The sequence below is a fragment of the Rhinolophus ferrumequinum genome, chromosome 25, assembly GCF_004115265.2.
Source record: "Rhinolophus ferrumequinum isolate MPI-CBG mRhiFer1 chromosome 25, mRhiFer1_v1.p, whole genome shotgun sequence".
Lineage (NCBI taxonomy): Eukaryota > Metazoa > Chordata > Mammalia > Chiroptera > Rhinolophidae > Rhinolophus > Rhinolophus ferrumequinum.
Genome location: NC_046308.1, coordinates 24,167,311 through 24,183,072, shown reverse-complemented (window position 1 = coordinate 24,183,072; position 15,762 = coordinate 24,167,311).

Below are 15,762 nucleotides of genomic sequence, written 5' to 3'. Positions count from 1 at the left end.
AATGCACCCCTGCTCAGGCCACGGGCAGGAGAGAAAGCCCAGGTGTCAGGAATGGGAGCAGGCAGGATGGCTCATCTGCATTAAATTTGATTACAAGGGCAACTTTGCCAGGGATGGAGTTAGGCGTTGCCCTCAACAACGATGGGAAGCTCCCTGGCTGCTCAGCATGTCCAATGGCCCCAGGGAGCCTTCCTCTGGGACTGGTGTGACCCAGCTGACAGGAGGAGCACGGGGGCAAGGAGACAGGAGGGCAGAGAAGAGTCTCAGCCCCCTGAGGCCAGTTCTCCTGAGCAGCCCCAGCGGGTCATAGCAAGGCCCCAGCATGCTCTCCACCTGCCAGGGTCTTGGAGGCTACCAGCCCCTGCACGCACTGTATCTTTACGCGGTGACATGGATGTGGATGCCACACTGCAGCCTTCCCTGCAAGACCCTGGTCTGCTGCTCTGCATGTCACCTGGCTTGGTAAGGACGGAAGCACCCATGCCCTCATTGGGAGCTGAGTCCGCCAAGCCCAGGACAGTGGGTGTGATGTCCAGGCTCCTGGATGTGGGTCTGGGGTGCAGAAGGCTATGTGCGGCAGGGGAGCAGGGGTGCAGTAGGACCCTGTGGACGCTGCCTGGGGTCCCCACCTACACACCCGAGAGTTCTCAGGTGCTAGGGGCCTGCTGGCAGAGTCCTGGCCAGCCACATGTGCCGCCCGAGTGCCAGGCCTGGCTCTGAGGGTGAGCCCGGTGGCCCCCGGGCACCTCCCGTTGCCTCCACACACTGCCGTCTCGTTGGGCCTTGGGCCAGTGACCTCTATCTCTGCTTTGCAGGTGAAGAGCCAAAGTGCTGTCTGGTCTTTCTAAACACAAAAAGTCTGGGATGAGCCTTAAGGAGAAAATACATGTGTTAGAGGAACTTCATTTAAGCCTAAGATAGTGCCGCCACTGGCCCTTAGTTCACTATCAAAGAATCAACGACATATATTTAATATGGTGTCTTTAAACAGAAACACACGTAGGTTACGTACTGATCAGTGAATGAAAATGTGACCAGAGCTAACAGGAGGCTACCCCATACGTCCCCTGGGAGCAGCAGTTCACTTTTCTTGGGTTACAAGGTTTGGACAATACTCTCCCAAAGAATACTCCTAACTGTGTTCCACATCTCCGAGAACAAAGGCACCTGACGCTGAATTCCTGGAGCTCTGTGACCACACTCCCCAGGCTCGCACTCTGCCCTGCCCTCCAGCCTCCCAAGTGACCGGTGATGCCGCAGCGTGTCCCACCCTGCCAGCTGCCAGCCGGGGAGGGACTCCACATCTTTCTTCTTCTTCGAGGATTAAAAGACAATCCCCAAAGCAAAAGTGGGGCATTGCTGAAGACAGAAACACCACAAACAAGGATGGCGTTCTAATGTGAAAAATGCTCCTTCCAGAGGAATTGAACTTTCCACACAGTTCGGAGAGCATTTCAGCATTGACTCCAGGACAGATGTCAGGTGGAGTTGCCTAGAGCAGTTTCGGGAGGTCTGGGGGGTGCAGACACACACAAGGACTGTCCTGGGGTTGTCTGGGTATTCTGGGCTTCTTTTCAATGGAGGGCCTAGGCACCCCTGGATGACTGTTTCTGGGAGGTTACAGATGGGGTTCAAATGCTGAGTGCCCCAAAACTGTTCAACCAGCCACCTGTTTCTGAGATCACTATCCTCTGATTCAGAATTTCAATCTCCCCAGGCCTCAGGAAGCAGGAAGGGAGGCCCCCTTTGCTAGCTCTCAGGTAATGTTAGCGTGAAGGCCTGGAATGGGGGGGTCAGTCCCTGCCCCCCTCACGTTAACTGGACAGCTCTATCTGGGAGCTGCCAGGGCAGGGAGGGGACTCCACTGCTCCCCACCCGCTCTGGCTTCTCACTTCCTTTCCTTGCCTAAATTCCCCTACTGTCTGAACTTCCCCCCGGGCTGTGAGATTCTCACACATTTAACAGCCATTGAGCACGTGAAAGCTCTTCACTTCCACTTAAGATGCTCTTGGTCCCCATTCCCTGACTTGGCATTCAAGGCAGTGCCTCAGGCCCACTATGCTGTTATCTCTGCCTCTAGTTGCCTGTTTCTGTATAACAAATGCTTCCTCTTGATCAGATGCACAGCCCAGTGATGGAGGAATATTTTTCCTGTGAGTCCCCAAATGATGTAGATGATGTTGGATCTGCCGGCAGTTTCTGGGTGTGGGCTGGGGTCGTGTCTCGTGAGACCAAAGAATGGAAAAACGGACCCAGGAGAGGCAAAGAATTTTAAAAAGAGGATAGTTTATTGAAAGCAAAGAGTCAAAGCTCCCGAGCGGGAGGGGGTCCCAAATGGCAGTGGCCTCCTGATTGAGGCAAAAGCTCTTACTTTTATACCTTCCCTTGCCTGCTTGGGAAAGGGAAGCTGTTTGAAGAAGGGAACTGACGCCTTCTAATAAAATACCTCTACCAGGTTTGTTCTGCTTGCCCATCCTGAAGGAATTAGCAAAGTAACCCACTCTTTATCTATCAGATCTGCTCCGTTTGTCAGGCCAAAAGGAATTTCATGATTAACCTCAAGGCCTTGTTACATTTTGTCCTGGAGCGAAGGAGTGATTTCAAAACCTGGAGTTTTAGGATATGGCTGTCTTGGTTTATTCCACCAGGGACCTCCCTGTCTACCTAGGGACATGCTAACTGTCCTGTCTCACCAGTGCTCACAGTCGGCCAGCTCCTCGCTGAGCCCTACCACAGAGGCCCCCACAAGTGCACAGAGAAGCGTTCAGTCAGAGGCCGATGCCCGACCACCCATGGCTAGGCTGGAAAATGCCGAGGGGACCTCCATGCTGCCGTCCTGCCAACACCCCGAGCTGGTTTCAGGGCCACTCAAGGCGCTTTGCAACATGAAAAGGGTGGTAACGGGGCCACATGCCATCACCCTGAGGAACCCTGGGCAGAGGCGGGCAGGCAGCCCAGTGGCGGGAACAAGTACATGAAACAAGAACGGCATTGAACTTGACAAAGATCTTGGTGATAAAAAGGCAACTGGAACAATGAGGGGAAAACCAGAACCAGGGGTGCAAGAATAATCTGTCAGAGCTCTTACCCAGTGCTTTCCTGAAGGGAAAAAGAAATGCAATAAAAACAAACTCTATTTCATGGTGGCAACAATGAAACAATCTTGCTTTTGAGCTGACTTTATTGACCTCCAGAGATTCTGTGTTTCTAAAGATTAGCCTTCCCTTGGGAAACGAGAAAAAGAGAAAAGAAGAAATGACCAATATTAGTTCCCCTCTTATTCAGTCATTCTTTTGAGCAGGTTTCCTCAGGAGTTCTGCATGGTACAGCTTGTGAAATTATGTTCCAGACCCTCTCAAGTGGGAGAAAAGGCTTAAAGGTATCTTTGAATTGCAGCAAGACAAAACAGGAACTGCCCCAAGCTGAGCTTCCTCCAAGCTGAGCTTCCTTCTGAAACATCCCAAGAGCTCCTTCTGTCCGCCCCTGTGGGCCACTGCTGGGCAGCCACATCTTAGGCCAGCAGACCCCCCAGCTGGGCCAGCAGGACAAAAGCTGATTTTTATTCCTGATTAGTAATTGTGTTCCAGAGATGTTTTGAGCTGAAATAATATACAAGAGTTTCCCTAGAGAAAATATACACGTTCATTTTTTGGAACCACTTAACACAATCCCGTACCAAATAAACGGACATTTGGAACAACATAACACAGTTCTTAACTTGGAAGAACTGCTGGTACAAATTGATGTCATCACAATAGAGATTAATGTGCCCTTTTTATTAGCTTCACAGGCCACAGGTGAATGGTGAGCCATTGTTATTCAACCAGTTAATATTATTTTTACATAAATCAAGGTAACGCCTAACGACGGCCGTCTCTAAATCAACCCACCTTTTCCTATTTGGAACATAAAGTTGGGCTGTTGCCAAGAGCTCTGGGAAACAGAGGGCTCCAAGTGGCATTTTAATAAGGAACGTACCCATTTACAACAGGATGCTAGGCTCAGGGCGCACAACCACTTGCCAATATTACAAGTACATCTTGGGAGAGTTTCTTATTAACACTGATATGACATACTGCTGCTGGTGTTAAAAAGTGACTCATGCTGTTCTATTGGGAGAAGAAGGGTAGAATGAGGAGGGTTGTGTCAGCTCCCTCCTGTAACAAAGTACCACAGCCTGGGGGCGGGGCGGGTGGGCAGCGCTTAAACAACAGAAATTTTCTTTTCTTTCAGTTTTGGAAGCTGGAAGTTGGAGGTCAAGGTGCCAGGAGGGGATGGTTTCTTCTGAGGTCTCTCTCCTTTGGTGGAAGGCAATTACGTCCCTGTATGCTTGCATGGTCCTCCCTCTGCTCCTCTGTCCTACCGTGTTCCCCCCAAAATAAGACCTAACCGGAAAATAAGCCCCAGCATGATTTTTCAGGATGACATCCCCTGAAAATCAGCCCTAATGCGTCTTTTGGAGCAAAAATTGATATAAGACCCGGTCTTATTTTCGGGGAAAGATGGTAATTGCCTGTGTCTTATAAGGATACCAGTTAGATTGGATTAGGGTCCACCCTAAAGATCTCCTTTTAACTTAATCACCTCTTTAAAGACCCCATCTCCAAATACAGTCATATTCTGAGGTACTGGGGATTGGGGCTTCAACGTAAGAATTTTGGGGAGGACACAATTCAGCCCATAATGGGGGATGGAGCACAGAAAACTTTTAGCGTCTTTCTGTTGTTGTAGAAGGAAATGGAAAAGAGAAAAGGACAAAGAAAGCAATAGACAATACCCAGTTCCCTGTGGTTCTTTCCACTCAGCCCTGCCATGTGGCCTGACTCAGAGAGAGGGAGCCTGGGAGAGGGAGGTCTGCCTCCAGGATCCCCCTCCCCCAGAACTCTTCTCCTGTTGGCCGGATGAGCTGTATGCGGAGCTGTGAGTGGTTTTGCATTTGTGAGACAGAGGAAGTGGCCAAAAGTTGGAGGCCAGCTCTGTGTGTGTGTGTGTGTGTGTGTGTGTGTGTGTGTGTGTTTTGGGGGTGGGGGGAGATCCTGCTGTAAGCAGCGAAGGAAGCAGCAAGCTCCTCCCATCCCAACCCCAGAGCTCTGAGCCCAGAAAGAGCACCAAGGATGGTCAGCAACCTCCAGAGATGTCCTCTCTGAGTAATCAAAACTTTTTGTTTTTACTTTTAGTAAACCAATAATGCAAGGGGTTTTGCTTTTTTTGGATTTGACACTAGGATCTGCCGTGTTTCCCCGAAAATAAGACCTAGCCAGACAATCAGCTCTAATGCGTCTTTTGGAGCAAAAATTAGTATAAGACCCGGTCTTATTTTACTATAAGACCGGGTCTTATCTAACATAATACAGTGGTACCTCGGTTTTCGAACATAATCCGTTCCGGAAGATGGTTCGAGTTCTGAAACGTTTGAAAACAGCCGGCAGCTAGGCCTCAGGATCTTGCACTCATAGGAAACCGCATGATGTGTTCAATTCCGAGGCAGGTTCGAAAACCGAAGCATTTACTTCAGGGTTTACGGCATTTGTAAACCGAAATGTTCGTAAACGGAGACGTTTGAAAACCGAGGTACTATCATAGTTGTGGAGGGCGCAGTTCACTCGCCCAGCAACCCTGTTGTTAAGGGCTCGTACTCTAACCAACTGAGCCTTCTGGCCGTTCCTAATTTCATTATATTTTTTAACACACACACACATACACACACACACACAAATCAAACCACAGCAATCACAGCCCCATCCATTCCAACGCCTACACATCTGAACAGTATTTGGAATAACAACACAGCTCCTTCCTACTTTCCTGCTTTTAGGTGAAATGACCATACCAATTTCTCCCAAAAGCTATCATACTTCTCCAGGAATGCAGACAAAGGAGACAAAAGTGTGCATCCCAAAGACCACTATGATGGAGGTGGCCATCTAGCAGTTTGGGAATGAGTACCTTTCAAGGGAAGCGGAGGGTGTCATTAGGCCTTCCTGCTAACACAAAGCCAAGCAGGCCCCACATCCGACACATTCCCTCCCTCACCCACATCCTCCCCAACTGCCATGGGCTTCGTCCAGGATATGGCGCCAGTTTGCGCTGTACTCGCCGGGAAGACGCTGCTCACGCTGCCTGCAAACCCCGAAAGGGTGGTCCTGGGGCAGCGGTGGGAGGAGAGATGAGCCTTTTGTGGCGTCTGCCTCTCTCCCAGCTCACAGAGCAGGGAAGAGAAAAGAGGGCAACAATAACAAGAAATTGTATGTAAGCAAACATCTAGGTAAAACGCAAACACTAATTTCCTGGGCTGAACACACCCCCCGCTCTTATTAAAGGACAATAGCCGACAACACGTAAGAAGATACTGCTGTCAGACTTTATGAAAGAGCTTTGCATCCACATAGGTGGATCAAAAGATAACTTCACTTTGAGTGAAACTAAAGTGGAAAGACACAGAGAGAGGGACACAATAAAATAAATATACAGAGGGACACAGTTTTTCAAAAGGAACAAAAAGCTTTAACCAGGATACCGTCCTGCTGTCCACTCTGTGCTCAGCGGGCTGGTGACCCAGCTCTAGAGTTTCTGCTGGAGCCACTCAGGCTGTAACTGGAGACGGGTCATTCAGGTGTGTGAGCTACCGAATTTCTTTTTTTTTGCTATCCTACATTATTTTCCCTTATGAAAGGGGAAAAAGTATGATGAAAATAATTGTAAAAGATACTGCCAAGGAGAAATGAAAATATACCTACTTCTTTTAGATCCAGGTTTTGAACATTTTATTTCTCCTGGGAAACTGTCCATTTCAATGAAATGTTCAATTGTATGAGCATATACATTTAGTGTGTAGCAGTCTTTTATTATTTTAAAATTTCTGCTGTATCACACCTGCCATCTCCCCTACTTTTCTCCATGGTAGTGAAAATCCTAGAACATCTTGAACGTCAACTAAAGAGTGTGAGAGTCAGAAAGGCACAGAGAGGCGGACTAGTGTGTCAGGTCGTGGCTGAGCGAAAGAGCACCCGAGATCAATATTTAAAACTCAACTGCATTCAGACTCACTAGCACAGCGATTAGGAAGTGTCGGTTAAAAACATATCCTTTAGCAATGCAACCCATTTTAAAGGTACTGAAGGATAAATCTCAAAAATGGTATAAAAGGCCTTTACAAATAAAATAGTAAAATTTCACTGGGAACATAAAGACCCTCATAAAGTTAGAAAACAGCAAGATTCAATATTATAATCATGTCATTTCTGCACAAATTACTCTCTAAATTCAATGCAACTGCCATCAAAGACTCAGTAAGATGTTTGGTGGAACTTCTGATTCCAAAACATGCGGCGAGAGAGCAAGTAGCTGAGAAGAGCCTAGTCTATTCTGAAGAGCAAGGTGGGGGGTCCCCACCCCCGGATATAAAGATGGGTCAGAAAGCTGAAATAATGGAGGCTGTCCTGGCACAGGGTAGAGAAGCAGTGCAATGATTTAGAGGAGTCTAAAACCAGACCTGAGAAAACATGGGAAGGAGGCAGGTGACCATGTGGCACTGCAGTCAACAGGGGAGAGAAGGGATTTTCAATTCATGTCCTATCATGAATTGGACAGTAAGTTATCCACATGGGGAAAAAAATAGAACTGAATCTCTACCTCACACTTTACCCTCAAACACCTAAAGATAAAACCCGACACCATTCGGAAGAAAATCCAGAAGGCTCTCTTTATGACTTTGGGTATGGAATATCACTTGTTAATTAAAACACCGGAAGTACAAAGCAGGTTGATAAAGTAGACTACCCTCAAATTTAAAACTTCTATGTATTAAAAGATACTATAGTGAAAAGACAGGCCATAGACTGGGGGGGAAATATTTGCAGGGGACAGAGCCAACAAAGCATTAGGATCCAACATAGTCAAAGAATCCTTACACATGAGTAAGGAAAAGGCCAACAACTCAACAGAAACAGGGAGAATATGAACTGGCAATTCACAAATTGAAAACAGAATGGCCAATAAATACAGAGAAACAAAAGTCTCATGCCTCCTGGTGGCAGGTGGCCTGGAGCAGCCAGGGTGGAATGAAATGCGGCTACGGGGTGAGTCCATGATTAGATACATACCCCCCAAAACACCTGGGCCTGCATGACAGTGGTGAGTAGCTTTGACATACAAGGTCTGACAAGTTCGTGAACTTGTTCCATCGATGTTGCTAACTTTTTTTGATATCAGAGGGATTATTCATTATAAATTTGTACCAACTGGACAAACAGTTAACCAAGTTGACTATTTGGAAGTACTGAAAAGCCTGCATGAAAAAGTTAGATGACCTGAACTTTTCGCCAACAATTCACGGCTCTTTCATCATGACCATGCACCAGCCCGCACGGCACTGTCTGTGAGGGAGTTTTTAGCCAGTAAACAAATAACTGCATTGAAACACCCTCCCTACTCACCTGATCTGGCTCCCAATGACTTTTTTCTTTACCCAAAGATAAAGGAAATATTGAAAGGAAGACATTTTTATGACATTCAGGACATCAAGGGTAATACAACAACAGCTCTGATGGCCATTCCAGAAAAAGTTCCAAAATTGCTTTGAAGGGTGGACTAGGCGCTGGTATCGGTGCCTAACTTCCCAAGGGGAGTACTTCGAAGGTGACCATAGTGATATTCAGCAATGACGTCTGTCGCACATTTTCTAAGATGAGTTTGTGAACTTCATTGTCTGACCTCGTACAAGTAGAAAACTGGAGTCCTCCAACGGTTCCTCAATGGAGAAATGAATGAACATACAGGTCACCCAGCCCAGGGGTGGAATTCCTGTTGTTAAAAAACAAAATTCAACTGAGTAAATTTTAAAGATCTTACTGGCTTTATTCATCTATTCATGAATCAGACAGCATCCAATCTAGCAAACAGAAAAGAGCTCTGAGGAGCTGTACAGCATAAAAGACCTTCATAGGCAGAAGGGAGCAGGAACAAGGAAGTTATACTAGGCAAAAAAGCAAGCTGGTTATTGCAAGTTCACTTTCCTTTAGAAGATGGCAGGGGACCTAACTAGTGCTGATCAACTGATTCTTGACTGGCTGGTTTAAGATTCTATTTCTGGGAGAGTCGACACTGTAATTAAGTCTTGGTTTAGTGACATGGACTTAGCATAAGTGACTCCACTTTTGGCCTGCTGTCTTGTTTTTAATACTGTTGTGCTCTATGCAGAATGGGCCCCACCATGTGCCCTGGAAGCAGTGCATCTGGCAGCCCCAGAGCCACAGGTGAATGAACTAGAATGACACGTCAACAGTGAACACAATGGGCTCACACATTGTGGATGAGGAAAAGGAGCTGCAGAAAGATAGATGTGGATACACATGTAGGTGTAGACGTACGTGAAGCTGTGGGTGTAGACACAGGTATATGCATCGCTTACGGGTATGAACTATGTAATAAAAGTACAAACACAAGCAGAATGTTAATATCAAATTCAGGACGGACCCTATCACTTTGGAGTTCTGGGACACACACTCTGTAATAGTTAACTTAATAGTTAACTGTAATAGTTAACTTAAGCGGGATGGTGAACACAGGATGTTTGTGATATAAGCTCTTTCTCTTTTTTTTCTTTTTGGTCTGAACTACCACTTCATTAAAAAATATTTTTAAAAACTACAGCAATGAGTGTGCGCCCTCAACTTTACTCTTAAACATGACCCTCGACTGTCTCGCTGGGACCACAGCTGCAGCAGGCCTGGGAGAACCTGGGTAGGTCGAGGGAGGGCCCAAGAGGCAGGGGGTGCTCAGGGAAGGGAGGGACCAGGCAAAGGCCTTGGAGGTCAGTCAGTACCTGGGCAAGTCATAGGGTGGGGTGGGGGGAGTCCAGGATGGAGACAGGGGGCCTGGCACAAGAGTCCTGCAAGGAGATGCGCTTGAGGACAGAAAGCCAGGCAGAAGACATGAGGGCAACAGAGAGAAGCCCAAAGCTGACCCACTGCTGAGCCATCAGCACTGCGCCAGAGGACAGCAGGCCCCGAGGTCCCCCCACTCCCCCGGGCCAAGACCCCCGGCTTTCCCAGGGCTACCTCTAACCCCTTGAGTCCAGTTCTCCAAATTGGCAGGTTTCCGTCAGACCTCTCAAGACCCCAAGGACACTTGGACTTCACTCCCGCTGCCTCCTCTGGGGTAAGGCAGGGCGTTGGGAGCCAAACCCCACAACTCAATACTCCAGCATCTTCCGTTTCTCTCTCTGGCCACTCGTTTCTGATGTTTGAGGCCCATAGTGTTACTCTGTCCTGGTTGCTGCTGGAAACTTTATGTTCATTTTGCTAGATATTAGGAAAGGAATTCTGTGCTGCTCTGTGCCATCTTAACCTGGAAGTTATCTTTTTTTTTCTTTCCTCAATGTACAAGGTAATTCCTAACCTTCCACATTTGCCTAGGAATCACATCCTACCTTCATATGTTAAGTGGTGTCACCCCCCAACCTGTGGTTCCATCCTGGACTTTTGTGCGTGAGCTCACCTCATAGGGCATTCCAAGATCAGCATGGTGGGGGGCCCAGTTGCCACCCGCTCTGAGAGGCGCCCACACAGTTTAGCAAGGGTTTGAAAAAGGGGCTGCGTGGATCAAAGAAGGTGCCTCAGGGCCTGTGGACTTTGGGGGTGGGGTGCCTGGGCAGAGGGAGGCACCTTGGCTTGCTCACCCAGAGAAATTTTGCTTGTTTCTCCTAGGAGACATTGTTTTTCCTAGGATAAATTGCTAGGAAAGATTTCATTTAAAGAAAGGTTTCTACTACTAAATATCAAAACAAACCCAAAGCCACTGTTTTTTTTTTTTTTCAATTGGAGAATATTGGGGAACAGTGCGTTTTTCCAGGACCCATCAACCCCTTCAATCTAGTTGTGGAGGGCGCAGCTCAGCTCCAAGTCCAGTCGCCATTTTCAATCTAGTTGCAGGGGGCGCAGCTCACCATCCCTTGCGGGAATTGAACCAGGAACCTTGCCACCAAGAGCTCGTGCTCTAATCACCTGAGCCATCCGGCCACCCCCAAACCACTGTTTTATTGCATTTTCCCCTCTTGTTTTATGATGAATGGAAAACCACAAAACGAAAAGTGCCGATACTACCAATAAACATAGGACTCAAATCTTCCGTGTTTACCAGCCTAAATTGACCAGACAGCCCACTGTGAGGCAAGATTCAGAATGAAAGATGTGTGAAGAACCAGACGTGGGATACAGGGGCTCCACTAGTGATGGGGTGTGGAAGGCCCCACGCAGAGACTGAGCCTTCCCACAGTGCTGGGGCTATGGGGACGCCATGTCCCTCCTGGCATGCCGATTTTATAATAGTTCCAGGGCAACTTACTCAGAAGCATGCGGGAAATGGGGAACAGCCCCTGAAGAGACCTACCTGGGCGGCCAGCGCCAGGCTATGCCCTCGGCCCCTTGGAAGCCCCAGTGCCATGACAGGCTGACACCATGCACATGAGGAGGGGCGGGAAGTGGCCGGGGACAGGCAATGACAGGAGAAAATAGACGCTGGCTTCTGGCAGCTGATTTTTGAAGAAAGAATTACTTTGTTTATTTCTTAAAAGATGCCTAACATTCATGCAAGATGAAAAGAGTTCCGGAGATTGGTTGTACAACAATACAAATATAATTAGCACTACTGAATTGTACATTTAAAAATAGCTGAGATGATAAATTTTATGTTATGTATATTTTACCATAATTTAAAATGGGGGGTTGGGGGTAAGGTGCCTAAGATCTAAAGCAGAGCTCTGAAAAGCCAATGTGTTTTCTGCATTCCATCCCATTTTACTTTGCTTCAGCACATTTCGATTGACTGACCCTCACTTTAAAAACGAGATCTCTGAGGAAGCATGAAGTGGTCGCCAGCCATCACCTGGAGGCACGAGGTAGCCACAGAGTCAGGCTGGGAGGCACCGGGGCACAGAACGGACACTGTGATGGGGGGAAAGGGGCAGCATGGCCGTGCGAACACATCGACAGCCAGCGAGGGAAGACAAAGTTCACCAGCAAGGCCCACTGCCGTCTCAGATCTCAGCACTGCACAGAGACCACGACCCCAGCCACTCAAGGGGCCATGCTTGAGTCTGACCTGACATCCTAGAAGAAAAGGAGCCATAAAACCCAGCACAGTCATCAGAACCAGTGTTAGAAAAGTTGGGTTAGGGAAGAGAATTGAAATAGAAACTTTAATCTCTTTCTGCCCAAGCCACTGAAAGCCCTGGAATCTCAGCCATAGAGGCTTGAAAGAACAATTCTGGGGCCGGCCCGGTGGCTCAGGCGGTTGGAGCTCTATGCTCCTAACTCCGAAGGCTGCCGATTTGATTCCCACATGGGCCAGTGGGCTCTCAACCACAAGGTTGCCAGTTCAATTCCTCGAGTCCCGCAAGGGATGGTGGGCTCCGCCCCCTGCAACTAAGATTGAACACGGCACCTTGAGCTGAGCTGCCGCTGAGCTCCCTGAGCTCCCGGATGGCTCAGTTGGTTGGAGCGCATCCTCTCAACCACAAGGTTGCCGGTTCAACGCCCGCAAGGGATGGTGGGCTGCGCCCCCTGCAACTAGCAACGGCAACTGGACCTGGAGCTGAGCTGCGCCCTCCACAACTAAGACTGAAAGGACAACAACTTGAAGCTGAACGGCACCCTCCACAACTAAGATTGAAAGGACAACAACTTGACTTGGAAAAACAGGCCTGGAAGTACACACTGTTCCCCCAATAAAGTCCTGCTCCCCTTCCCCAATAAAATCTTTAAAAAAGAAAAAAAAGAAAGAACAATTATGGTTCTGGGCAATGTCATTGCCCCTAGGCGCTCTCTCCCGGGCCAGCAGGTGCCTGTACGCCCACCCCCGCCAGGAGCAGTCAGCGCAGGGCTAGCACACCCCTCCCTATACTGTCCCTGTGCCCTCTGGTGGCTTTCACCTTGGAGATGGCTGTATGCGTATTCTCAATCTCAGCTTGCATTCCTGGTAAATCCTGTCCTTAAGGTATGATGTCCTCAGAAGGATCTTCCCTGATGGCCCCCAATCTGAATTCAGCCCCTTCACGGCACTTACGTAAATATTTATATATTGTGTTATCACCCACTCAAGTCTCTCTCCCCCACCACCTGTCCTGCTTGGTTCCATATCCCATGCATACGGCAGAAATAATCACTTGTTGAAGGATACATGAAAAAGCAAAGCTCTGAAAGATGAAAAGACTCATGCCCTGTCACTCAGCAAATCCAGGCTGAAGGCGAGACGAAGCTCACCCCCGAGAACAGGCCCTCCAGGGTACCAGCCTGGAATCGGGGGGCGGCAGCTTTCCAGGGACCTGCTGCTCATAAAAACTGCACCATTTTCAAAGTTGATCATATTTGGGGAAAAGGTATTGTAAGCACCGCTGACACGTCATCGGCTGTGTCCCAGCCCTCTTTTCAGGAACCTTCCCCCAGCCCTGCCCAGGAAGCACCTGGGCTGACATCACCCTCCTGTCATCCAGCGGAGGACGGTGCATCCTGTGCTGCATCCTCCAAAAGCAAACACAGCACCTCCCCGGGAGAGGCCAGGAGCTCGGGCACGGGGACACAGCCCCATGCCAAGAGAAACTCTGCACTCTGCAAACAAAGACCTTCCCCTTGCTCCTGACGACACGACAGCACCTCATTTCCCAGTGGGGAAAGTGGCCCAGGCCCCACTGGGCACAGGGAGGCCAACTCAGATCCACCAAACCCTGTCCCAGTCCCCACTGTGTGGGTCCGGCTGCATCAAGTGCAAGCACAGACACAGCTCTTCCGTGGTGATAGCATCTGTTGGCAGCGTGGGTGGGACTGATGGGAAGGGTCACGAGGGAACTTTCCAGAGTGCTGGAAAGGTTCTATCTCCTGATGGGATGTGGGTTTCACGAGGGTGTTCATCTGTCAAAACTCCTCTAATGTGAAATAAGATCTGTGCATTTCATTGGATAAAAATCATGCCTTATTTAAAAACAAAACAAAGCAAAACCACCCCACATCCATTAGGTGGCTACTATAATTAAAAAAAAACCAAAAAACAAAAACAGAAAATAACAAGTGTTGATGAGGTTGTGAAGAAACTAGAATTCTTGTGTATTGCTGGTGGGAAGATAAAATGGTATAGCTGCTTGCTACGGAAAACAGTATGGTGGTTCCTCAAAAATTAAAAATAGAACTATCATATGATCCAGCAACCGCATTTCTGGGTATACACCCCAAATAAATGAAAGCAGGGTCTTTTTTTTTTTTTAAGATTTTATTGGGGAAGGGGAACAGGACTTTTATTGGGGAACAGTGTGTACTTCTGGGACTTTTTCCAAGTCAAGTTGCTGTCCTTTCAATCTTAGTTGTGGAGAGTGCAGCTCAGCTCCAGGTCCAGTTGCCGTTGTTAGTTGCAGGGGGCACAGCCCACCATCCCTTGCGGGAGTCGAGAAGTCGAACCCGCAACCTTGTGGTTGAGAGCCCGTGCTCCAACAGACTGAGCCATCTGGCCACAGGGGAGCTGAGCGGCGGCTCATTGACTTCATTCTAGTTGCGGAGGGCGCAGCTCACTGGCCCATGTGGGAATCGAACTGGCAGCCTCATTGCCCAGAGCTCGCACTCTAACCAACTGAGCCACCCATATGCCTCGAAAGCAGGGTCTTGAAGAGGTATTTGTACATCCACATTTGTACCAATATTATTCACAATAGCCAAGAGGTAGAAGCAATCCAAGTGTCCATTGATGGATGAATAAAGAAGCAAAATGTGGCAGCACCTATAATAAGCAAAATATATATACAAGGCAATATTATTCAGCCCTTGAAAAGGAAATCTTGACACATGCTACAAAGTGAAACCTTGAGGACATTATGCTAAGTGAAAGAAGCCAGTCACACATACAAAAAACCAAATACTATACGATTCCACTTATGTGAGGTACCTAGTGTTGTCAAATTCATAGAGACAGAAAGCAGAAGGTAGTTGGCAGGGAGGAGAAATGGGGAGTAGTTTAATGGGGACAGAGTTTCAGTTTGGGAAGATGAAAAAGTTCTGGAGATGGATGGTGGTGACGGTTGTGAATGTACTATGCCACTGACCTATACACTTTAAACTGTTTAAGATGGTAAATTTTATGTTATATGTATTTTATCACAATTTTTTAAAATGGGGGAAAAAAACAAAAAAACCCGAAGACAACCACAGTGATGGCAAACAGATGTCTGTGAGCAGAACAGACAGCTGGCTCTGCTGCCAATGAGTGGCCCCTGTGAACCACAGTATTCCTGTGTATAAAACATTTTTGAAGAAAGGATATTTTAACAGAATATTGTCTGGGCAGAGGGACGGCAAAGCTTGAGCATCTGACTGGATTTCTGGCCAGATCCTATGCTAGTGTGCACTTGAATGCACGCAGCTTCCATTGCAACTTCTGATAATAACTGGAATTCTAAGTAGGCTTTTCCACTGAGGAGATAATTCCACAACAATCTGGGGTCCCTGTCAATTAATAAGTTTGCATCATGATTTTTTATTATAGTCAATATTTTAGGCATTCTTAGCTTGAAAAAATGAGTGTCTAGGTTTTCAGAGCTGTAGACTTGTAGACCTCAGACTTGCCCTGCCAACTTTATAAGAGTAAGCATTTAATAATTATTTCATGGTTGGCTGTAACATCTCTTTGTCATATGAAAGTTGTTATTTGTCTTTTGTACCTCTGGTGCCCAACATACCGTGTTGCCCCGAAAATAAGACCTAACCGGAAAATAAGCCCTAGCAT